Consider the following 25264-nt stretch of genomic DNA (forward strand, 5'->3'; position numbering starts at 1 on the left):
CAATCCTCGTCCCCATCCCAATCCCATCTCATTCACATGCTGAAGCCAATGCCCATCCCATCTTATCCCCCTGCCTATCACATGCCCAAGCACGTCCACTCCCCTCCCTGTTACCTTCTAATGCTTATGTCCACACCCAGCCCATCCCATCACCATGCCCCCACCTATGTCCATGCCCGTGTTATGCCCATGCCCATCCCCTCCCCATGCCTCTGTCCATCCCCTCTACATGCCATGCCCATTCCCTCCCCACAGCATGTCCGTGTCCACCTTCTCTCCATGTCGTGCCCATGCCTATGTCCATCCCCTCTCCATGCCTAGGCTATGCTCATCCCTTCCCCATGCCCATGTTGTATTCATGCCTTCCTTATGACCCTCCCTTCCCCATGCCCATCCTCTCCCTATGCCCGTGCCATGCCCATGCCCATGTGCGTGCCCAACTCCACCCCACACCCATGCCCATGCCAATGCTCACCTCCTCCCTATGTCCATGCCATGCCCATATTTATGTCCACCCCTGTCCCATGACTATGGTATGCCCATGCCCATGCCTATGTCCTCCCCTGCCCTAACCTTATGCCATGGTCATGGCCATGGCCATGCCCAGCTCCTCCCCATATCCATGCCATGCCCATGCCTATGCCATGCCCATGTCATGCCCATGCCCATGCCCATGTCCATGCCCAGCTCCACCCCATGTCCATGCCACGCCCATGCCTGTGTCCACCCCTGCCCCATGCCTATGCCATGCCCATGTCATGCCCATGCCCATGCCATGCCCATCCCCAGCTCCTCCTCATGTCCATGCCATGCCCATGACTGTGTCCTCCCCTGCCCCATGCCTATACAATACCAATGTCATGCCCATGCCCATGCCTATGTCACCTCCGCTCCATGCCTATGCCACCTCCGCTCCATGCCTATGCCATGCCCGTGCCATGCCCATGCCCATTCCCATCTCCTCCCCATCCCCATCTCCTCCTCATACCCATTCCACCCGCACTCTGTCCCCATGCCCGTGCCCGAGCCACCCCCGTGCCCACGCCGTGGCGTGGCGTGGCAAGCCGTGGCGAGCCGTGGCGTGGCGTGGCGAGCCGCCCGGCGGTGCGCGGCAGCCGGCCCATGTGTGCCTGTCATTCCCAGCCCGGGAGCGCCGGCTCCTGCCTCCCATTCATGTAACCTGTGTGTGTCTCTCTTTCTCTCTGTGTGTAACAGAGAGAGGGAGAGAGAGAGCGAGGCAAGGAGAGGAGGAGGAGGAGGGGGGGAGCTTTAAATAAAGCCTTTGGATTGCAGCTGCTTATTTTGGGCAGTCCTACCAGGGACGATTCCTGCCAGGAAAGAAGCTGGACCGGTCCTTTTGTTGTTCTTTGTGGGTTTTGTTTTTTTTTTTTTTTTATTTTGATTTTGATTTTTGGGGGTGGCGGTGCTGTATTGCCGAGCTGCCTGCTGAGATGAGCTCCGGTGTCTGGCTGTAGTTGCCCACTTTGGGATCGCTGGACACATAAGTGGCATTTCGGTGGGGGGAAGCCTGCAGACATGGTAAGCTTTGCGTTTTGCTCTGAAAAGTGCATTTGTGCGATCGCCTCCCTCCAGTTTTCCCTTCCCCCTTTCCTCTTCCCACCAAGCAAACAGGCACACGGGTTGGGGTTGGGGAGAAGCTCCCTGAATCCTTGTTTTTTCTTCCTCCCCACCATCCCTCCCTCTGCCCAGCTTGCTTTTTCTCCCCTCGCATCCCAGCCCTGCTGCTCCCTCCGCACACAGTTTGCAGCAATTCAGCAGGAGGCAAAGATGCTGCTGGAGGCTCCTGGCTGGGGCGGTGGGGACCAGCCACTCTCAGCCTGGCAAGACCTTGCTCCAGGGGGTGTTTGGGGTGGCTTCTTCCATCCTACCCCCCCCCCCCCAGCCCTTCCCCCTGCACCCCGAGCGGTGCGGCTGTGCTGGGGGGAAGGCAGCAGTGCAGATTTGGAAGCACTGGAGCAAGGATGCAGCTTTAAGATCAATCGGTGTTATTTATGTAATAGTAAAAGCGGGGAGGGTGGGGGGGAGAAAGAAGAGAAAAAAAAAATAAAGTGCCTCGGTATTTCTCAGCTGCACAAAGCTCCTTTTGCTCTATCTGAACCCCCCGCCCCGTCCCCATGTCCTGCTGCAGGGTGGTGCGTGGTGGGAGTGTGTGTGTCTGTGTATGTTTACATTTGGATCCGTGATAGAGTCAGGGATGGGGATGGGGAAGGGGTCTCCCATTTTCCACGGGAGGGTGGGTTTGCCTCCAACAAAAATATGAAAAATACACTTGACTGCAACTTGAGTGACAATTCGGTTTCTTAGGCATTAAATGTTAAAGCCCTGCTTCCAGCCATGCCCTGCCAGTATTAAAAGCCCCCTCAAACAGTGTGGCGTTTGAGAAAAGATGCTAGAGTGCCTGGGAGAAATGCAGTGGTTCAGACTCGTGCTCGCAGGCTCAGCAATTTGCATTTTGAAATATAAATTTTGGCTGTTGAACATAAAAACAGGCAGCTACCAAAGGGCATTTGTTTTTTGGTAGTTGTTCTGATTAAAAATATATATATTTTCTTGGTCTAAAATATCTGGGATATTTTACTTCAAAATAAGTAGTAGTTAAGGCATGCCAAATCTTTAAAAAAATAATTAAAAAAAACTTCATGTATTCATGAGGCAGGATGTATTTACTCTTTTTTACCATGACCATGCTTAGAAATTTGCAGTGGTTACAACCATCTAAGCACATGATTTGAAAAAAAAAAATAAAAATACATATTTATGCCACGGTCTTCCTTGTCTTATGGGATACACAGTCTGAAATACGTTTTTCATACAGCCAAAACAGAGCTAGCTAAATACTTATTGACTAGATAGACAAGACCTTTCTGCATCTCAAATGCATTTGCTCATGGCTCTTCCAGGAAAGTTCAATTCTTTATGATTAAAAAAACCCAAAACAACCAAACACCAAAACCCTGAATCAAACTATAAAATTATCTCTCCACCTCCACCCCATCTTCCTTCTTAACTTTTTGCAGTGAAGTCTCATCTTACATTTATAGCTGCATTATTTTTTTTTTATTTTCTGAGAAAACTCCCGTGTGAAGGGAGGGACATAAAATGAGAAAAGGAGAGCAAAGCTTTGAAGTTGGAAGTTGTGTGCTTTTTAGAGGTAAACTTCTGCTGTAGCCTGGCAAGTTGTTAGTGTGCTGCTCCCTGCTCTGGGGCGTAGGAGTTGGGCAGGAGAACTTGGCAGCTCCCAGCCTATCCCAACCTGATTTCTTTCTGCTTTGCTGACCCTAATAAAATTGCTTACTAGTAAGGTGGCCCCTCCCCTCCTATGGAAAGTGCTCTGCTCCCAACATGTGCGCCATATGTGCCTGCAATACCCAAGGTTTACCATTTACACCTATACTATGCCAGCAGCCCACATGTGCCAGCCACACACTGGGTCCGGCAAAGGCAGGGTATCGGCCATCGCAAACCCCAACATCTCCCCAGCTCGCTGGGGCTGAGCCAGTGATTTGTATTTAATTTATTTCATTGGCCTTTTCAGAACCAGGCACCTCCCACTTGGCGTCTCAGCCTGTAGCACTTTTATAGTCTTGGGTGGAAAAAACAAGGAGTGTGTATGTATATGTGTATATATATATACATATTTAGTATGAGGTGTGTGTGGTGGGGGGCATAAAGGTAGGAAGACGCATCTCTGTTGCTCTGTTTTGCAGTGAGACAAGCCTTCAAAGCAGCTCGCTTGGCTCTGCCTGTGTTACAAGGCTGTAGGAATTTACTGTTTTGTGGCCATTGCGAGCTGCCCTTCCCTGTTACATTCCCAGCTCCCAGACTATGCTACGCTGCTGGATCAGTCCTTGCTGGTGCGGGCTGTTTTGTGGCCATGAGGATTCCCCGCTGCCATGATCCCTTAAAATATGACTCCCAAGCCAGTGCATGGGCAACAAAAATTAGGCTCTGTGCTGGTTTCCAGCAGGTTTGGAACAGGACAGGGAAGGGAACGTGAGGTCGTGATGTATGGCCAGGCATTTCCTAGGCACGTGAAAATGTTACCTGAGTTGTGCTGTCCCCAGAGACCAGGACCCTTGCTCTGCACTGGACCACCCTGGGAAGGGGGTCTGCACCCACGGCTGGGGCAGGGAGAGGAGGTGCCTTTGCAGACAACGTGTTTCGGTTTTTCCCCGCCAAAAAAACTCACCAGAATTGGGAGTTATTGCCACTGCACTAAGATGTATAATATTTCTGCAGGGACTCCTGCCTCTGTGCCTCACCCTCCCTTCCCGTACATATGTGTGTGCATGTGTGCACATCTTTACAGGAGGAAATTTTTCAATTGATCTGTCATTGATTTGAGCGACCTGGAGAAAAAAATTCATGTTTTGGTGGAGAAAGAGGGTCTTTGGTGTGGGAAGAGGTTTTCAGGCTGGTCTTTGGCAGGGGAAGGGGGAAAAGGCAAAAGGGGTGCAGAAGTTAACTTCATAGTTTCCTTTTTTATTAGCAAGGGGTCCTGGTTTAGAAAGGCTTTTCTGGGAAGAACTTGCCTTCTCTGATTTTAAAGGATAACGAAAAATCATTGAGAGAAGAGAGTAAAACTGCTCATCTGGTTTTGGTTGGGGAGAGAGGGGAGATACCCCCCTGATGATTTATTTTACTACATAGATGGAAAAAGGGATTCGTCACTCTGGTTTCGGTGGGTCTGGGGAAGGAGTGAGATTTGCTCAGAGAAGACTGTGGTTTTTTGAAGTCCTTGTAGTGTAATGATTTTACTTGACTCATTTAAATTAGATACTTTCCTTTTGTTTTGGTGAGCAGACAGTACACTGGCAAGGGAAAATGTTGTTCTCTTTTGTTTTACAAAGTGAGGATTTTTTTTTGCTTTTATTTTATTTGATTGGTTTCCTGGAGTGCATAATAATTAAAATGTTATTTCATTCCCTCTACAACATGTACACTATTCCAATTAAGACCCCACTCTCATTATTTTTAACCTGGTATTTTACCATTTCTCTGCTCAGGAGAATAAAACGTTTAGTTCTTGCACTTTAAAATAGCTGAGATGCTTAAGCAAAACTACGTTTTCCCTGGGAAAGTCATTTCCAGTTCTGTTCGAATTCCCGCTTCACTGGTTCATTTTCTGGTAGAATCACATCCTTGCAAGGAGCAGAACTATGATCTTACGTAACTTGATGTTTCCAGATCAAAAGTTACAAATATTACAGTAATAGCACGATGAGAGAGATTTGGCAGGATGAATGTTGCATGACATACGTGGTTTCTTAGTAGGATTTCAAATCAAAGTGTTTTTAAAAATTTATGGGGGGAAAAAGAAGAATTAAGAAAGATGAATAAACAAAAACTTACTCGTTTGATATCTTCTTTAACACCGCTTTCTCTTTTTATCTTATCATCTCCATAGGCACTTGAGACTTTATTTTTTCTTTTTAAAGCAAACTCTTCTGTGTTTAAGAAATGTGTAATTGTAATATCAAAAAATGAAGAGGCTTGAAACTCTCTCTCAGATTTGATTCAAGGAGATGAAACTCTGTAAATCAATGTCAATTCAGATTTAAAGACTGAGTTTTACCTGCCCTGTTACAAGGTCTATCAGCTTATTGTAACTAAAAGCTAAAATATTCTGTTTCTACTTTGAACTGACAGATTGGCATTGCTGGGCACTCTGACAGCGTAACGTGCACCACTTGCCAGTGAATTGGGTATTTGTGGATCCCTCACCAATATATTTCAGAGGAAAAGTCTTGTAATTAAATATTTTTAAAATTATAAATATATATATATTTCCTCCTTGCTGTAGATTAACAGGGAAAAGAATCATGGAGAAATTTTATATCTTAATTATATCAGTATAGCTTGAGGAGTGGTGCTGTAGTGTGGCTATGGGACTTATATTTTTACTGAGGAATAAATGCATGATTTGCATTCCTCTGTGTCATTTCACCATCGCTGTGCAGATAGTCAAATAATTTTCCTAGAAATATTTTTTTTTTTTTTTGCCAGCTGTCCTGAATCATTCTTCCTGGAGCATCTTTAAAGGCAGAGTTTAAATCTGAGTAAGAGGGTACGTTTGCTTGGCTATATGCAGTGACAAGCACTTCTTACAGAAAGTTCAAATTTCTTGGGAAGTGTAAGCCTTACTCACCGAAAACCTTACGCCTTTATACCAAAGTGCTGTGAACAAAGCTGTTTGTGCTGTAGAGGGATTCAGACTTCATCGCATATTGTCCTGATGGGTATCAGCAGAGGTGAGCTTTTTTTTTGAATGTAAAGATGTCCGTGAAAGCAGCAGACACGGAAATCTATGTTCTTCCAGTGTGTTGGCAGCCAGAAGGAGGAAAATGCACTATGAAACAGAATAGGGCTGGCAGCTAAGTTTCCTATTCCAAGTAAGACTTGCTTTCTAGGATGTGACATATCCTTGGTTTTTTAAAAGAGAGAAGAGAAGAAGAAGAAGAGAGGAGTTGCTGGTGGTCGATTAAGGTGGAGGAGCTTGCTGAATCGCATTTATCAGTCCCTTTAAATGGGGATGATTCAATTAGATTTCACTGATATCTCCTCGGGCTTTAGTGAAGTAGTATTTGCTACAGTCTAGGAAAACCACTGCAGTCCAGAATCCTGCTTCACCACCGTAACTACCACTAAGGCACTGGTGGCAGATGTGCTACCCAGGCAGCAATAGCAAACGTGAAAGCAGGAGACGTCTCGCTGCCCATTGATTTAGGTTTTAGGTGATTATTCAGTGCAGTTTTCTCTTTAAACACTGAGTTGAAGCTGTATCGCTTGCTTGCTCATGCGTTTGCACACACTGAGTCTTCAAAGTATTCTGGAGGTTGCTCAGTTAAACATTCAAAAGTTAGAAAACAGAAGGATTAAATCTTATTTTTACTGTTTTAATTCAACCCTATGTTGTATATGAAATAAGGGCTCACACTCTGTTTTGTCCCCCTCAGACTCCAGTAAGTGCACTGAAAATCTTAAGATTGCTTAAAACTTTTGGTCTAGGGCAGTGCCTTCTGAGGAATATTGTGTCCATGCATAAAAACAGTCTTGGTCTTCTATATCATGCTGTATGGAGGGAAAGAGAAGCCAGGATTCGCTTCCTGAGCAGGAGTACTGCCTTCAGGTACTATCTGTCCACATGGAGGCCACCAGGTCATAAACGATCTCTTCCACTGGGTGCCCTGGACTTAAATGGCTCAATCTTTTAAATGAACTGAAGTCCCAAATTTTATAATGGAAAGTTTTCAATATTCTACTAATTCCTTTTGAACTGCCTCTGTGTCTTCGGATGCTGAAAATCATTTTGTCCTCACCTGTGTGACACAATGAAGAATAGGAAGGGAGAGTTTGGTTAGTCAAAAAGCCATCAGAATTAACTGCCAGAAGTGGCTGGAAAAACTGATGGAGTGTGAGAGATGCGGGAATTTGCTTCCTGCTTGTTGATGCACACCGTATTGGCTGGCTGGGCTTGGCGCAGCACAGATCCCATCGGCCGGGAACAGGCAAATGCTGCTATTTCTAGAAAATTGCCCTTTGTGTGGCTGGGCTTAAGGTGTGATCAGCTTTTTGGCGTTGGCACAGATTTTTGTGCTAGAAAGCAGAGAATAATCTCAAGAGCCGATCTCACGATGCATTCCTGCAGACAGAGCTGTGATTGGGGTTTATTTACGGTGCTAAAGCAAAGCAAAGTTCACACGGCCTTTAATTGCGGTTGTGGGTGTTCGACACATAAGCAGATCAGACTCTGAGCTATCAAGATGATCATCCAGAGGTTGCAACATACTTAGCTTCCACACAGTTATGAAATATTGGGTTGAAGTGACTTGCCCAACGTTGCCCACAGTCTTGGGGCATCGTTCAGCTGCCTTAATCTGAAACACATTCGTCCTCATTCCTCTGTCCTCTGCTTAGTCACTACAGAGCTTCCAGCTCTGCAACATATGAGACAGGGATCGTAAACTTCATCTTCTACTCCTCATTCTCACTGCTTCATCTCCAGGCTGGCTTGGATAAAACACAGTCTTGTGAATAATGACTGCATCATAATGAAAGCAGACAGGGCGCTTGATTAAGGCAACATTCATTGTGTTTTTTCTTAATTTCTGAGTCTCCAATATATACTTTTAAATCTTATTATTGGTCTGTTAGTCTAGTCTTTGTTGGAATTTTTTTTTTTAAGTAAGTCTTGCAAAAGCTAGTAGCTTTGTCATGTTGCATCATTTTGGTGTTTGTACGTGTCAATAGCTTAAATTAACAGATCATCATTGCTTGGTTTAACAGAGTACTCTGCTCCCCTAAACAGATCCCTCCCAGCCCACCCTGGTCAGTCTGGTCCTCTCCCGCCTCTTCCAGCTCTATTCTGTAATCCCATTTTCATCCCTCTAATCCCTGCTCTGCAGGTCTCTCACCCCAACTTCATTCAGCTCCTCCTGGCTGGGGATCATACTGATCATCTCCGAGCACTGGAGAGCATCTTCAGTTTCAGTTCTGGTACCTGGATGCAGACCTGGCACATCCCACAGAACAAAGCATCTTGTTTAGTCCCACAGAGGTAGAAATTTAAGTGATGGAAGCTGGTAAATGCACCCAGGAGCATGTAGCAACAGTGTTTTTATCAGAGATGTCTAAACTTGGCCAAATTCATAAGGATTCACACAAAATTCATTAAAAGAAAAACAGTTATCTCTCAGGCAAATTTCAAGTCCTTCCTCTAAAGTCCTAGAGATCCCAGAGGAGGTTTTAGAGAGAAGGCTAAAGGCATTTTTTAACATGGGTAAAACAACATATTTTTCCCTAGCCTTGTTCTCAGAATCTGCTGCACTGTTTTGACTGAAATTTTCCAAAAAACTTCAGCCTGAGGCAGACAGCTGGCATGGAAATTTTCAGCCCAAACAATTTGCTTAGTATAGTTATGAGAAACTGTGAATGCTGTTTTATTATTAAAGCTGCCTCGCTCTTCCCATAATTGACAGCACTACCAACTTTGCCTTTCCCTAATAAACAGATAACTTGAGATTTTGTTACAAACTAATTTTGTGTTTGTGTGTTTTATAGATATTTTTATACATTGGAAATTTATTATAAAACTGACACATGCATTTCAGCATATGTTAGCAGATGATGAAATCTCAAGCTTCCTGGAAACAAAAGTGAATACAATTAATGAGAATCCCACAAAGCCGCATCAAAGCGATACAACATTGAAGGATTTATAAAATGGGATTAAAACAAAAAAAAAATCTCAGGAGATGTTGCATTGACAGAGCAATGACACAAATTCCCATGTATCCCACCTTCGGGTTCATGGTCCTTCTGACAGACGAATTCTGATTGAATATAACAACATTGTCTTGTAACAGCAACTGTTATTGCAAATCACAGCCAAAAAACAAGGGGCGGGGGGGGGAAGGAGCCCCTGGAACTGAAAGAGCAGATAATTGTATTATTTGTGTGATCAGTTTTTTTCTTTTTTTTATCATCATCACAAGTGGCTGCTAAGGCTGTAGTTTCACATCAGAGCCAACCTCAGGACCCATTGTCATGGAAGGAGAGGGGTCCTGCTCTCCCCCTCTTCTCCCCTCCCAATGTCCTCTCTCCCCAGCTCCTCTCCTTCCATTCCTTCAGAATATGTCTGATGATTTAATTCATCAATGCAGGAGAAAACTAGCTCCGCCTTGTGCTAGGCATTTTGTTTTTTTTTTTTTTCTGCTGAGTTAGTGACTTACATTGAATCAATGTGGTGGAAGCATGTGCTGAGAAGGGAGAAAGGAGAGGGTACAAACAGCTTTTTGGAGGTGATGAGGTTTTAGGCTAGGAGATTTTTCCTGGATTGCCAACTGTTTACAGCAGTTGTATTGTGCTGAAATGAAGCCTAATTTTATTCATATTAAAATACAGAGTGCAGCTTTTCATTACACTCTTCTATTTTCAGGACAGTCTTTTGGACCGTCCTGCTCAGTAGGCACTCAAGCAGTTGTCCTCTGTCGTTTTGAACCCAGTGTATAGTTGTGATGGCCACAATATCCTGTAAAAAATGTCTCAAAATTTAAAATCATGCAGTGAGTGAAAAAGTCTTCTGTTCTGCTGTAAACTCACAATTTGGTAATTTCATCAGGTGACTCCTACTTTGTGGGTTATAGGCATGATGATTTAATAGAGTTCTGTTCCTCCCACTTTTTTTTGTTTTTTTTCCAAGCTGAAAATTCCTGCTGTACTTCATCTCTTCTGCAAAGGTCTTTCTATATTTCCTATTCTATATTTTAGAGATGGGTTGACCAAAAATGCATGTGGCATTAAGACAGGAATGCATCATTAGCTTATACAGCACCATCCTGATATATTCTTCTCCTTTTGTTGTCTTATTTTTTTCCTAACATTTCCAAGATTTTCCCTGCATGTTTGACTGGCACAAGCAGAGAGCCAATATTTCCAGACGACATCCCATGGTGATTCCCCAGACACCTTCCTGTATGGTAACAGTTAATTTAGAGCCCACATTGTGTATGTATTGTTAGAACTGGTTTTCCCTTTATGCATTACTTTGCTTTTATTGATGCTGAATTTCATCTGATGTTTTTTATCACCCAGCTAGTTACTCAGTATTGTGAGAGTAGGTTGTGGTGTAATGATTGGAGGCTTCAAGAGAGAATCAGAAAGCCCAGCAATGAAAAAGGCTCTCATTTTGATTTTTATTCTTGTCCTGGGGATAATCTGAACAAAAATATAACCAAAAAATACACTTAATATCCAGTAAGAACAACCAGCCTGTCTGTCTTGTGACATCTGACTGTGAAGTTGACTGAGGCTCAAATGTTTTTGCTTCTCGTCGACAGCATCTAACCGAGTCTTTTTCCTTAGGCTTCTTTCTAGCAAGCATTTGCTTTTCCCTCAAACAGCAGATTATGCCCCTCACTTCATCCACGCTGGAGCACCTGAGTCCTGAACCCAGAGACAACTTAATGACCATCTTCTCACAGCCTGACATGTTTCCCCTGCATCTCCGTCTCCTAAATTTCACTTCTTCCTATCCTAAAATCCATGTTGTTTTATGATGCCCTACAAAGACACCTAGGATTTGGAAACTTTCAATACTCTCCTGTTTTTGCTTTTATGTCACAAGAAAGTGTGAGCAGACAAAGCCACCTGTCTGTCACTTAAAGACGTGTTGATGGGCATTTGGGTCTACCTGAACAATGCTTGCTTTAGGGCTTGGGTTTTATAGCTTATTATTGCTGGTGCTGTTCACAATATTACTTGGTATTGGAGGGATGCACAAATGACTCATACAGAAGCTACAAACCATTGCTTACATCCCTGCATACCCCCCAAATGCTTTAAAATGTCATCTGTTTGTGGTGCTCTGTGCCAAACACTGCTGATCATGGGCTCCGGAGAACAACGTTATAGTACACCTGCATCACTTAGTTTTGTATTATTTTATACCTTCTGCATAATTAATGCTTTGTTGAATTTTATGTATTTATTTATTTTGGCTTTTTATATCTTCTCCAGAGACTGTCAGACAGCAAATGTCTAGTTGAGAAGATGGTAACAGGAAAGAAGGTGATGTTAGAAGCTGATACTAGGGAAGAAAAGTAGATCTTTTGGGGAGGCGGCATTGGGGGTGAGGAAATGGGGGAATATCAGGAATGGAGGGACCTGTGCCAGCTCTTTCGGTGCAAGAGCTGGATTGCTGCAGCCGATGCTCTGCTGTGCTCTGTGCAGTGAAGATGGTTTGATTTTTTTTTTTCTTTTGGGATTTTTTCCCCCTTTCAGAGCATAGAAGGCTGAAAATTCTGTAACATCTCTGCTGTGCATGAAATAAATAAAAAAAAAAAATCAGGATACTTTTTACTGGTCAGTTACTACTTCATTTCCCCACACCCAGCTCCAGCAAAGCTGTGGATCAGATGGGGGGGGGGGGGGGCACATAGTCTTCATCCGTGAATACTCCTGTTTGTTTCTCTCTCCTTCCCTCTGTTCAAATGAAAATACCTTGACTTAACTTTCCACAGACTATATGGTAGCTCACCTTGCATCATGTTTCCTTGAATATTTCATGAAGGCCTTTTTTTAAAATGTGCACTGCTCTCACAGACTGAGTATTTAGAAGTGGACATTCCCAGCGACAAAGATTTTTTGAGATGACAAAAGCTGGTCACATCCAATCTTGCTTGAATCCCCAAAGCACCGCAACACTTTAACCTAAACCAGGGCCAGATCCAAGGATCATTACTGTTAATTCAAAGGCTCCCGTTGGTTTTAATGGGCTCTGGATCAGACTTTTTCACTCCTGCTGTGGAACTGTGCTGGCTCCCCCAGTGCAGAAACATGAAATGGCCATGAAAATTGAAGGCTGGTTTGGAAATGGATGTCATTTTGACTGCTGGACTAATTGAGCGTATGAGGCTGGGAGGGTGATAGGTTTGGGGTTTTCTTGATGTTTCCAAGTAAGTCAAATTTCCCATAATGAAAACATGTAGAGTGGTGTTTTGTAACTATTTTTATACCTACATCAGACTTGATGTTAGTGGCTTTGAATTATTTAACGTTTTTCTTCCTCAGCTCTCCTCTCCAGTGAGTTTCCATTGCAGGGCTGCAGGAGTTGTTGTGTAAGGAACAATGCAGCAGCCTGGCATTGTCTGCTGGGGGGCGGGGGGGGGATGTTGCCTGGTTTTGTTTTGTTTCATTTCTTTAATCCTATTTTATCCTTTCTCTTGCTGGTGAGAAGGACATCAGGCCAAGGTATTAAATCATACTGACCAGCGTGGGCTGAAAATGAAGTACATGCCAGCTAAAGACACAAATGGGGAGTTTTCTGCTTAAACCACTGAGCGCTAATGTCTGTCACATAGGAGGAGCCAACTATTTAACATTCAGTCCATTCAAAAAACATTATTATGTCCCAACGGTAATTTAAAAGCACATCTGTTAGAACCATATGTGGGGGAAGTATACCTTTTTTTTTTTTTTTTTTTTTTTAAGTCCCAAGTTATCCTGTTTATAGGGTCATCTTCAATGTGGGCCTTTTTCAAAATTTCAGACTGACAGCCATGAAATGCCTAGAACAAAAGAACTAAATGAATTGAACTCTTATCTTTTTCCCTTTGTAATTAATGTGTGGGCTTTTACTGGATATCTGCAAGTAGACATCCAGCCTTGAAAGGGAACTTTCTATAGATTGGGATCATGCCTCATGCCTCTGTTGTCTATAACCTGATATTTGTTTTTCTATCTAAGATATTGGATATTTCACAGTTTTCTTGTTGCTGTTATTCCAGCTTTCTATTAACAATGTATGTGACCTTTGAAAATAGCTCTTTTGGGCAGTCAGGGCATCTAATTTTTACTTTGTGGAATTGCCATTGGATTATTCTGTCCTTAAAAATAGAAGATAAAGTTTTGTTTACAAAGCATCCCATCATTATTATCTGACCAGTACTAACTGGCATAGTCTTGAGATCCTTAAACCTAAACAGTGTTAATAGTATATCTGACATGGCTAGTGGAAGTTGGCTCCGCAGAACCCTCAGGTTAAAATATCTGCTATAGGTCCCTCATTATATGGTGGGGAAAGTGCTGTCACCTCTACACTGAGTGCAACATACTTTGCCATGTCTCTGTGTACTCAAGCCCTGATTCATCCCAGCTAAACATAAGCACCTGAGTGAATTGCTTTGAAAGAGGGTAATTGGTGGCAAAGAGTTGTACCTCCAGACTTCAAGCATGGAAGTTAAAGGAGCTCCTTATACACAAGGAAAAACTTTTTCACAATGAGAGCGGTGAAACACTGGAACTGGTTGCCCAGAGAGGTGGTAGATGCCCCGTCCTTGGAAACATTCAAGACCAGGCTGGATGGGGCTCTGAGCAACCTGATCTAGTTGAAGATGTCCCTGACAATTGCAGGGGGTTTGGACTAGATGACCTTTAAAGGCCCCTTCCATTCCAAAGCATTCTATGATTCTATGATTCTTATTCCTTCAACCATGTTACCTGCTCCCTCTATCTGAGAAGGGTCTTCAATAAAATCTGGACAAAGTTGAATTCCCGAGTGGATGGCAAGCACTGACTTTCTCTGTGCTTGTTGAGACTACGCACTGTGTAGTGGTAGGGAACATTTTCATTACCTTGCCCTCTTCTCATAAGTCCAGTTTCGGATGGTGATGGCAGGGAGAGTTGTACTTCAGTTATGATGGTCAGGCTGTACCATCAAATACTAGTGTTCAGGCTGTGATCCCCTGTTGTTAACTAAAATTTTGCATGTTAAGTGATGAATTTAGAGCACTCTCAGACCTCAAGCTAATACTTTAAACTATCCCCCCAAAATAAACAGCAAATAACTGCTCTGCTGAGCCTTCTGTATAAGTGCCAAATGCTTAGTCTTGTCCCTAGAAATCTTGGCCCTTCCTTGAAGTAATGGATTTCCCCATTAAGTGCATCCACATCTGTTTGCAGCATCAGGCTTTCTACTGTTTGTCCTTCACAAACAGGCTGAGTATCTCAAAGAGAAATAATCAGAAAGTAAATAGATAAGTGTGCAAGTTGTATTCATGAAGCCACCGTTCATGAGTTACACATCTTTCCAGTGGCATTTACAGCATGGCATATTGTGCATCTCCCTCCAGCTGTGTTTTAAGCACTTAGCGATGAATTTCTTAGCTAAATAGGATGTTAGTGATCCCAATGTACAGAGCACCTGACGACTGAAGAGTTAAATATGCAGCTATAAATAGCATTCCTTCTTTGATGGGATGCATTGTATCGTAATTTTAGCTCTAATTAAAGTTTGTTTGTAGGCATGAAATACCTCAGTCTTTCAGGAACATGTGTAAATCTCTGAAATTAAGCTGGTTTTTGTTGTCTGAATGTGTTGGCACAGTTGTGCCATTGCATATGAAGTTTTATGAGTAGCAATATAATAAAGATGGTTTTGCATGTCGATGAGCAGCATTTTTTGATTGATTTTGGGTTAATCAAGTGCTGAAGTTAAATCAGAATGCGTTAATTTGTTCTTGGTTTAAAATGAAACTCCACTGTGTCCTGAAAAACTTGTGCCTTCCTGCAGTGAGTTTGATGTTGAAAAGGTTTTGTGGGGTTGATTGCTTCCAGATAAGTGGGAAAGTAGCTATGCTGAAAGAAACCTTTAATTTGAATGATGTGCATGGAAAATGTGGGAAAAAATGAAGAAAGCTACAAGAGAAACAACACGGTTTATGTTTTTGGCATAGTGTATTTCGTATTCCTACTCCCTGTCCTTGTGTGATCCCTGAGCACTTGATGGATGAGAAAGATAATTGTTGATCATTTCATGAAGCTCTGCCAGTAACACATACCAAATATAATTAAACCTCCAATTTTATGCTTTTAAATACATTTTTTTCACCAAATATTACAATTAACTACTTCTCTGTGAGAGCAGGAGAAGGCAAGGCATTTTGGGTCCTATTTTCCAGCCACACAGTGTAACATGTGGAGGTTTTCATTTTCAAAACAGTTCCCCATTTCTGTTAGATCATTTCACCTTTGAGGTTTCATGGAAGTCACCCTGGAACTTCAGGAAAATTGCCACAAATGATGCTTTTCCTTGTTAGACTTCTTTGCATGGTGGAGTTGGACCAGCTCCAGTAATTCCTGTCTCACTAGGTAACTCACTGCAAGATTCTTGCAGCTGGGATGACAAACAAGGGAAGTTTCATGTCATTCATCTCTGATTTTAACCCTATGCCTCTGGTGTAGATTTCAGGCTAATTTCTTGGAGGAAGGCTTTTTAAAATATCTGTTGTCAAGTTGATTCATTCTGTCCAAGGTTACCCTCTTTCCATCTAGAATATAGGCAAAAAATTTGATTGTGATCAACTTTGATGCAGCTGTGTTCTTACTCAAAAGGAGAGTAGACATTATCCTTTTCTCTAATAAGTGAGATTACCCAAGAAAGTATAATTTTGGAATGACAATTCTCAACCAGAGGGACCACCTTTAAGGGAAAGAAGGTGAGATGACAGATTGATATTGAAAGTTAACACCTGATGTACACTCTCAGCACAGTCTGTCTGCTGCTGTTGGTCTCCAACTGTCCAGAGCCTGATTCCACTGGGACATGCAGCACGATGCACTCTGCTCTCTCCTTGAGCATAAGGGCACGCTCCATTAGCTGACACTTGTTTTTACAGCATATGTGCTAGACAGCTTGGGCAGGAGCTGAACAACCCCCCAGCCTGCAGATTTGTGTCCCACAGGGCAAGTTAGCTGATCCCTTTTCTGTCACTGTTTCTTGGTTGTTGTAGAGACATCTCTTCCCTGCTGCTTCATTAAAGGACATGCTCCCAAGCCCTCCTTTTCCAGTTCCTTGTGTTTTAGTGCTGAGTGGACCTTAAACTTGAAACATAAATATAATGCAAGTCTGAATGTCCTGATTAGACTATATACAGTTGTAGTTACCCTAACTAGCCATTAAGGAGACAGTTTTACCTTAATAAGTAGGTTAAAGGAGGGGACAGGGGGACTTCTATTTGCAGCTCTGTTTTGTGACCCAGGAGAAGTCACTTGCATTTTTGTCTCTTCATTTATTTGTCCATAGAAAAAGTTTTCTAATAACTTCCTAGTTATTTCTTCTTTGCCAAATGGTTTTGGTGTCCTGGCAGCTCTGTCTCTCATTCTCCCTTCCTTTAATATATCACTGCAGTGTCCTGGCAGCACTCATTTTAGGCTACAAAATTATTGAATGGGAATCACACTTGCAGTCAAGCTGGAAAATAGAAAGCTAATTGACCTGTCTTTTGGGACATTTGATTTTATTAGGTTCCTACATGTGTTTACTTCGATCCCTTCAATGCTATCCTAGAAGACAATTCCAAGCCAGATTGTAAAAATGTCAGTTTCTTCAAAGACGTGCACAAACTCCTTTCTAAATTTGTCAGATCTTCTGAATTACAAATCCATTGTTCTGTATGAGACAGACAATTGTTACTTCCACTTGGAAAAGATTAGCCATTTAGCTGTCAGGAGCTCTCAGGATCCAGCACTGTCTATAATGTGCTGTGTTCAGTATAGATGCATTCCCAAATCTACATTGTCCCATATCTCAGATTTAGGAATGAGTTGAATTCTATATTACACCAAGAGATCTGAATCCTGGGACATTCTGATAATAAATATTTCCTTTCTGCAGATCCCATATTCATCAGAGATTAATAATTTCAGAGCATGCACTTGACCTATGCTCTATATTGTGACCACCTATATTCTGGATAGGCCTTTTCATGGGTGGAGAGTGTCTTGTCTGGAGCACTGTGTCCAACTCTGGAGTCCTCAGCACCGGAAAGACATGGACCTACTGGAGCGGGTCCAGAGGAGGCCACAAAAATGGCCAGAGCGATGGAGAAGAGAAGGCTGCGGGGAGACCTTGTTGCACACTTTCCATGCTTAAAGGGGGCTTATAAGAAAGATGGGGGCAGATTTTTAGTAGAGTCTGTAGCAATAGGACAAGGGGTAATGGTTTTAGACTAAAGGACGGTAGATTCAGATTAGACATAAGGAAGAATTTTTTTATGTTGACGGTGGTGAAACACTGGAACGGGTGGCCCAGACAGGTGGTAAATGCCTCATCCCTGGAAACATTCAAGGTCAGGTTGGACGGGGCTCTGAGCAACCTGATCTAGTTGAAGATGTCCCTGCTCATTGCAGGGCGGTTGGACTAGATGACCTTTAAAGGTCCCTTCCAACCCAAACCATTCTATGATTCTATGATTCTGCCTTCTAGGAAAGGGAAAACAGGACATTAAGAGGGAAAAAAAGTAAACCAGACTTGGGTACAGAATCACCCCATGTTACTGCCCTTGGCTATTGAATTTTCCACTTTCTCATCCCAAGGATAGTCTTAAAAGAGGAATAAGGTTTCAAAACTATCTCAGATCCAACATTAGCAGAGTGTTAGATATCTACCCCATTAAATAAGTTTAGGTATAGTCTCCTCATATAGGATGTTGATAGGTGGTAACTATATAGTTAATTTTCCAGCTTGTTTTATCAGCAATGACTCAGTGTTTTCTACACATGAAAACTGGGGTGGAGACAGAAAATGCGGAATAAAGCTGACTAGTTGGAGTGCAAATAGAGAAAAGATCTGCATTTCTAGATGAAAGCCTTAATTTATCCTCATTGGTTTTACAAAAGGACGATGTGAAGGACAAAATCAAAACACAGAGTTATCGTAACTGTTTGGTCAAGTACCACTCATGCCCAGGCTGCTTTCTGCCTTTCTGAATGAAGGTGTTGGGAGAATTCTGTGACTGGGAGGTGGAGAAAGGCTCCCCAAGTCTAAAAGTTTTCTTCAACTTCAGATTGGTTGGAGCGACTGATGTACTAAAGCCACACAAACTGGATAACATAGAAAAGGGCCACGCAGGATGACTCATTCATTCATATGAAAAGATCAGCTCTTCAAACTGAAACGAAGGGAAGCATAGGGAAGGGAGGATCCCAAAATAAGCTGATAGAGCCTAAATATTTTCAAACCTTGCTCATAACAATTACTGTTAGTTTAGACATCCTTTTCGGGAGCCTTCCAGAGAAGACGAACAGAGTAGGAAAATATTTTTTAAAAAGGTTAACACAGGAAACCTCCATCTTTTCTTACAAGCTGCACTGGGAGATATGATGAAGACAGATTACGAAAGCCCCCTGAGGCAAACATGCCAAATTTTTTTTCAGCATCTGTCCATTTAAAGCATCTATTTACTGAGCCTATCCAAAGCAGATGCCGCTTTTCTCTTTGATAAAGGACATTGCAGGAGCTCTTGATGGGGACTGTTACCTTGTGGTCACCAGGGAGCTGCTTACTAATAGATATTAAAGTAACCACCTCAGCCCAAAGGATATCAAATCCCTTTTCTCCTCCTCCTATTTAATTTAGGGTGAACTTGATGAGGGAAGGTTCCTCGTCAAAAGTCATCGTGCTAAGAGTCAGAAAATTCTGTGGATTAGGTTCCTTACTTCTTCAGATCTCCTTGGCAGGAACCTTGCGTTGGCCAAGGCCCAGGGATTTCTAGCTAATAAATTATTATGCTGGAGGGACTGCTCACCCTGTAGCCATGCTAATTAGGTTCTTGCCAGCAATTCAGGTCAGTTCGTATTCTCGACATTAATGTAGGACAGGCAGGTGGGACCACGTGTTGTAGTTTTTTTCTTATTTACAAAATAAAGCAGAGTCATAGTTTGTGAGGAAACCCCTGTCAAATTCTAGGTTTTCAAAGTCTCTTTGGGGCAAAACTGGAATACCAGTAGCTCCTTGTCATTTCTTGTTATTGGCTCTATATCTCGATGGTCCTAATTAGAAAATCTTTATGACTGGTAAGATAGCTAACATCTAGGTGGAAAGGTATCAGAATGACATGGATGTCCTTGGTATATATTCTTCACACCCCAACTACTCTTTGAAAAGGTTCCATATGATTATTAATAACTCCAAGGCATATTATTTCCCACTTGAGAAACAGTGACTGAAAGTCAGAGATAAAGACAGAGGCACTGCCAAATAATATTTTGCAGAAGGACATTGAGTATATTTAAAAAAAAAAAAAAAAGAAGAAAAAAGAAAAAAGTCACAAAAATGTTTTACAGTAAAGGGTGTAGTTTTTAGAGTTGCCACAGTATCCAATATTACCAAGGACTTATGGTGACAGGAAAACTGCTTTAGCAATCAAACTATGTAAGAAGAAAACTGGGAGAGTAAAGACCCCTCTGTGAGATGAGTAAGTGTATAATGGTTTCAGTATTCCTGTTACTTGTCTTTAGTTATCTTCAGGTGTCAGCTGACTCTTAATAACCCCAAGACATTAATTCAAAATGGTTTTTATCCTTCATAAAGTATATTGGATACAGCAACATAGATTAACTAATCCCTATCTGTATAAGAAGGGCTATTTCTGACTAAAGTTTTATTCATAAAGGGAATTGTTCTGGTACAGTGTGTAAGTCTCTCTCCATAAGTTATTACTGATATTTTTACTTTCTTATGTGTCTTTCCAACTAACTTTTTACAAGATTATGAGACACCATTTCCTAATCTTACATTGCTACCCATGTTTATCAGTGATGTGGGATAAAAAATATGGCAATTGCCAATAGTTTGCAGGTGATCTAAAAGTTGGGGGAATTAGTAATGAAAGAGTAGGAGATACTGACAGAGATCTAAGTATCTTGGTAAGCTATGTACAGACAAGCAATCTCTTCTTCAATGTAGTGAAACGTAAACTCATATATCAAAGAAAAGAAAAAACGGGGCATACTTGTCATTGGGGATACTCTATCCAGGCACTCTGAGACTGCAAAACACTTCTCTGGCATGAGAGATAATTAGGTAAAAAAGGAGCTTTCAGTTTAACGTGAACCTTTACTCGTGTACATGAACAGGGGAGTCTCACACAGGCATAGTGAAATCACTTCAGCATTTGGCATGGGTTAACTGCTGTTGAAATACTTCTTTAGTTTGGTACCAGTGATAGAGAAGGGATGTTGATAAACTAGCGAAAATTTAGAAAACAGATATGAAAATTATTAAATGCTTGGTAACAGATCACACAGTGAACAACAGTAAAAACAATTGTTTATCTCCTCAAAGTGCAAATTAAGGACTGACGTGATCATTTTGACTACTTACAAAGGCAACAGAACTTCACTGGCAGAGGGCTCTTCTGAATATATGCGGCAGAGATGCATCAGTAAGAAATGTCAGGAAGCTGAAGCTAGGCAAAGAGACCTGAAGCAAGCTAAGTATTATTTATTATGAAGGGAACAACTTGAGGAGGAATATAATGATTGTCTAGACATGGAATATATTTTTCTTTGTTGTGTTTTTAGTATATACTTTTGTTCAAGCTGGAGTTAACTCAGCTGCATGCTCCAGTCTGTGTTACATGAAGGGTCTGGCTAGTGATCCCTCTTGTCTGTATAACTTCTGAATACACAATATACATATATTTTGATATTCAGCACCTCATTCTTACAATCTCCCATGTGGACAGCAGTGGTCTTCTTCGCCCTGTGTATGTTTTAGAAATAGCGACAACTGCATTTCCTGAGCAGAGCTTTGATTTTCAAAACCATTCACCTTTTTTTTGTTATTTTTTCATTTGCTTATCAAGAGCTCAATCAGAGGTACTCACACATCCTAAATCTGAATATAATGAAACTGAACATGTAAGAAAGTAGGTTTTTTTATAAGCATCTGGATTGTTTGCCATTCTTCACCTTTTGTACTAATCTGCATCTGTACAAAATGAATGCAAATGACTTATAATTTGATAGCAGTTTACATCCCTATGTACCGCATATGCAACAAGAGAGAGAATGTGAAGCAGCAGAGATTCAAGTGTCTGCTACTGGATCTAGATTGAACTGGAATTTATGAATAGATACAAAAATGAAATAAATCTAAAAATGGTCAACTCTTGAAATAAAAAATGGTTCTTTTCTGATTTTGAGGGCTTTGGAGTGGAGAAAGCACAGACATGAACACATAGCATTTATTTAATCTGAAATTTTGTACCTGTTGCTAATCCAGAGAAATCTCAGTACAATCAGTTGGGTGCTATTATGCACCAGATTTGGTTTTTGCAGCCTTAAGTCCCTCCTTAGTTTTCTGACTTGGCCCAGCCTGCAACACTGCCTCCACATCATACAGAGACGTGTTTTGTTCTAAGAAGAACAAGACAACAAATCCATTGGTCTTATTACCAAGGAAAGGAAGAAGTAAGGAAAAAGGAAAACTGTATTCTCTTCTTTCTTTAATGTTACTGAAATGTTCTGAAATACTCCGATCTGCTCCTAGCATCAGTCCATATTGCCTATATATCTTTTTTATGATTACATCAAAGTTAAAACAAGGATCACTGAGACATAAGGACTAGGGAATGGCTGTGAGCAAACATGTGAACAGGTCTGGAGGCAGAGATGGGTGCTGGCTTCTTAAAACTACTGTGCTTTGATTGAAGTTGCCCATTTATTCATTCCCTCAAACTGCAACCAAAATAAGACAACATCAAACCAAAATGATTTGATTGACCAAAGGGTTTCACTAACTCAGATTGTTTAAAACAGATTGTTGTGGTTTAACCCCAGCCAGCAACTAAGCACCACACAGCCGCTTGCTCACTCCCCCCCAGTGGGATGGGGGAGAGAATCGGAAGAGTAAAAGTGAGAAAACTCATGGGTTAAGATAAAGACAGTTTAAAGGGTAAAGCAAAAGTCGCACGCACAAGCAAAGCAAAGAAAGGAATTCATTCACTACTTCCCATAGGCAGGCAGGTGTTCAGCCATCCTCAGGAAAGCAGGGCTCCATCATGCGTAACGGTTACTTGGGAAGACAAATGCCATCACTCCAAACGTCCCCCCCTTCTTTCTTCTATCCCCGGCTTATATACTGAGCATGAAGTCATATGGTATGGAATAGCCCTTTGGCCAGTCTGGGTCAACTGTCCTAGCTATGCTCCCTCCCAGCTTCTTATGCACCTGGCAGAGCACAAGAAGCTGAAAAGTCCTTGACTAGTGTAAACTCTGCTCAGCAAGAACCAAAACATCAGTTCGTTATCAACATTATTCTCATCCTAAATCCAAAACACAGCTCTCTACCAGCTACTAAGAAGAAAACTAACTCTGTCCCAGCTGAAACCAGGACACAGATGCAAACCTGATTATGTGGCCTCTGGATGGAGGAAATCCTTGTTCTTCTTTGGTCTTGCCTTTTCAGCCAGTTACACCAGTGCAAAACAAATCCCAAGAGAGAATACTTAGACAAAGTCACTTCATTAGGCTCTGGAGTATACAGTCAGCCCCCTTTTTGTACATAAGGTTTAATAGCTTTATGAAGAGCAAGGCAAATGAGAAGATAGTTTGTGGATTGTGGCATCCGTTTGTCCCTTGATGATTTTGGCTCATGGCTTTTCATACTTTAAGGTCAAACAAGAAGAAGAGCAAACCCTAATAGGCTGAAACACAGAGAAAGAAATATTCCTGCCAGATTTGTATTTCCAGCTGTTCTCATTTCAGTCCTCCCAATTAGGGCAGAGATCAGCAACGTTTTGTCTTCTGTCAGAAGGGGGGAGAGAATGGGACAAGGGCTTTGACTTTATGGGAATAGATGGACTTTTTGGGAACTGAGGTGGCAGGGGCAAACTCAGCGTTATGAGACCACGTTATTTCAGTCCCGGAAAATTGTTGGGCTCTGCAAAATTTAGCAGACCATTGGTTCATGAGCATGACTACAGGTAATGGTAACTTATAAGTGCAGCAGTGTTCAAGGCCTTATTCCTTTTTCTTTTTTTAGTGTTTGGTTTGGCAAGCGATAGCTTTCATTGCAGCTTGAAACCCCTGACAATTGATTATTGAACCAATAATTGTGGCATCGTAAAATACCTACTCCTTGCACAAAGCTTTCCTTATCGCACTCCAGGCTTTGCTGACATAGGGCCAACTTTATGTACTTATGCACATTCTTTTAGTTTTTCTTCACTGCATTCCTGCTTTAACAGATAATTCCCAAAGCACTTAAGGAAGTGGGGAATTAATGAAGAATGATACAAAAGTTTCCTCCCTTTCTAAGGGACTCTCACAAATTGGGACTCAAAATGTCTAATATATTGATTTTAGAAACACTCTATTTTTTATGAGTGCCACTGGCAATTTAAAAAGGGGATGGTTAATCTGAAAAGCAATTGTTTCTCTCTGATACCTTCAGCCATATTTGTCATTGCTTTTATCTTTGTCATTTTCCTTTGTCCCAAGAATTGATTCTTCCACATGAAATTTGGCCTCTCCTCCCTGTGTAAAATTTCCCATGAGTAAAACTAATAGTAAAGGCTATTACCCAACATATTACCCAAGGCTGAGGTAGTTATTCTGACTGTCTATTTTTATTTAACACTATATATCTTTTTATCTTTACCCATGGGATGGGTTTCTATTCCCATTAGTCCAGTTACAGGCTAGTGTGACTCCACTGACATCACTGGAATTATATGCTGACTATCACTGGTATTATTGAGTGGCGAATTCCTATACCCTGGAAATTTAGTTTTGATCCATACAGACCCATCCATGTTAAACAATGCAATATAGTTTCTCATGCAGTTATTTATGAGTCTGCTATAACAAATGGGAAACAGGCTTCAGATTCATAGATGCAGTTTTCATTTCTCAAAGTTGATTGAAAAGAGAGTTTCATTGAGCACATGTTATCAAGTCACTGACCATCACTGTTCTCTGCAGTCTCTGTGCCCTGTTTGTGGGCAGATTTGTGAGAAACAGAAATGTGCCACAATTTCTTTGCAGAGTGGCTCTGCCTCATGAAGACAGAAAACCATTTAGTGGACCTGGTATTTACGTTTGGTTAAAGGGAGTCTTTAGATTAGCTCAATATTTGTAGTATAATGACCATAAGAGTTAAGGTTACAAAGAAATGTTTTGTAATGTGTAGTAGGTTTGTAGGACCTTCTTACACAGGAAAAAAAATTTTACCTATCAAGCTGTTGTGGGTTAACCCCAGTAGGCAGCTAACCCTCACACAGCCGCTCGCTCACGCCCTGCCCAGTGGGATGGGGGAGAGAATCGGAAGGGCAAAAGTGCAAAAACGCGTGGGTTGAGATAAGGACAGTTTAATAGGTAAAGCAAAAGCTACGCACACAAGCAAAGCAAAATAAGGAATTCGTTCACTACTTCCCATCAGCAGGCAGGTTTTCAGCCATCTCCAAGAAAGCAGGGCTCCATCACACATAACGGTTACTTGGGAAGACAAACGCCATCACACCGAATGTCCTTCTTTCCTCCTTCTTCCCCTAGCTTTTATTTCTAAGCACAACATCATATGGTATGGAATATCCCTTTGGTCAGTTGGGGTCAGCTGTCTCAGCTGTGTCTCCTCCCAGCTTCTTGTGCACTCCCAGCCTCCTTGCTGGTGGGATGGTGTAAGAAGCAGAAAAGGCCTTGATGCTATGTAAGCACTGCTCAGCAATAACTAAACAGTTTATTAATCAGCAGTGTTATCAACACTGTTTTGTTCACAAATCTGAAACAAACTACTATGAAGAAAATTGACTATCTTAGCCAAAACCAGTACACAAGCCCAGAGATGAAATGAGCAGAGAATGGAACAGAGGCAGAGGTGGGGGCTGTCCTAAAACCTCGATCTCAAGTGGTTTGGACCATGATCTCTTCCATGTTTCTGCAAACTTTCATTGACTTCAGA

General features: G+C 42.0%; 1 protein-coding gene across 6 annotated transcripts in view; it reads left to right on the forward strand.

Moving 5' to 3' along the window:
* The first annotated feature begins 1326 nt into the window (after positions 1-1326).
* The window catches only part of TENM4 (teneurin transmembrane protein 4), a 615630-nt gene continuing 591692 nt past the window's right edge, over positions 1327-25264 (forward strand). For all 6 annotated transcript variants that reach the window (XM_087756918.1, XM_087756912.1, XM_087756914.1 and 3 more), the window contains exon 1: positions 1327-1539. The gene's annotated coding sequence lies outside the window, so the exon portion shown is untranslated. The remainder of the gene's footprint in view (positions 1540-25264) is intronic.

This window comes from Nipponia nippon, unplaced genomic scaffold (assembly GCF_047370975.1).
Source record: "Nipponia nippon isolate SJK-2023a ecotype South Korea unplaced genomic scaffold, ASM4737097v1 scaffold_2, whole genome shotgun sequence".
Classification (NCBI taxonomy): domain Eukaryota; kingdom Metazoa; phylum Chordata; class Aves; order Pelecaniformes; family Threskiornithidae; genus Nipponia; species Nipponia nippon.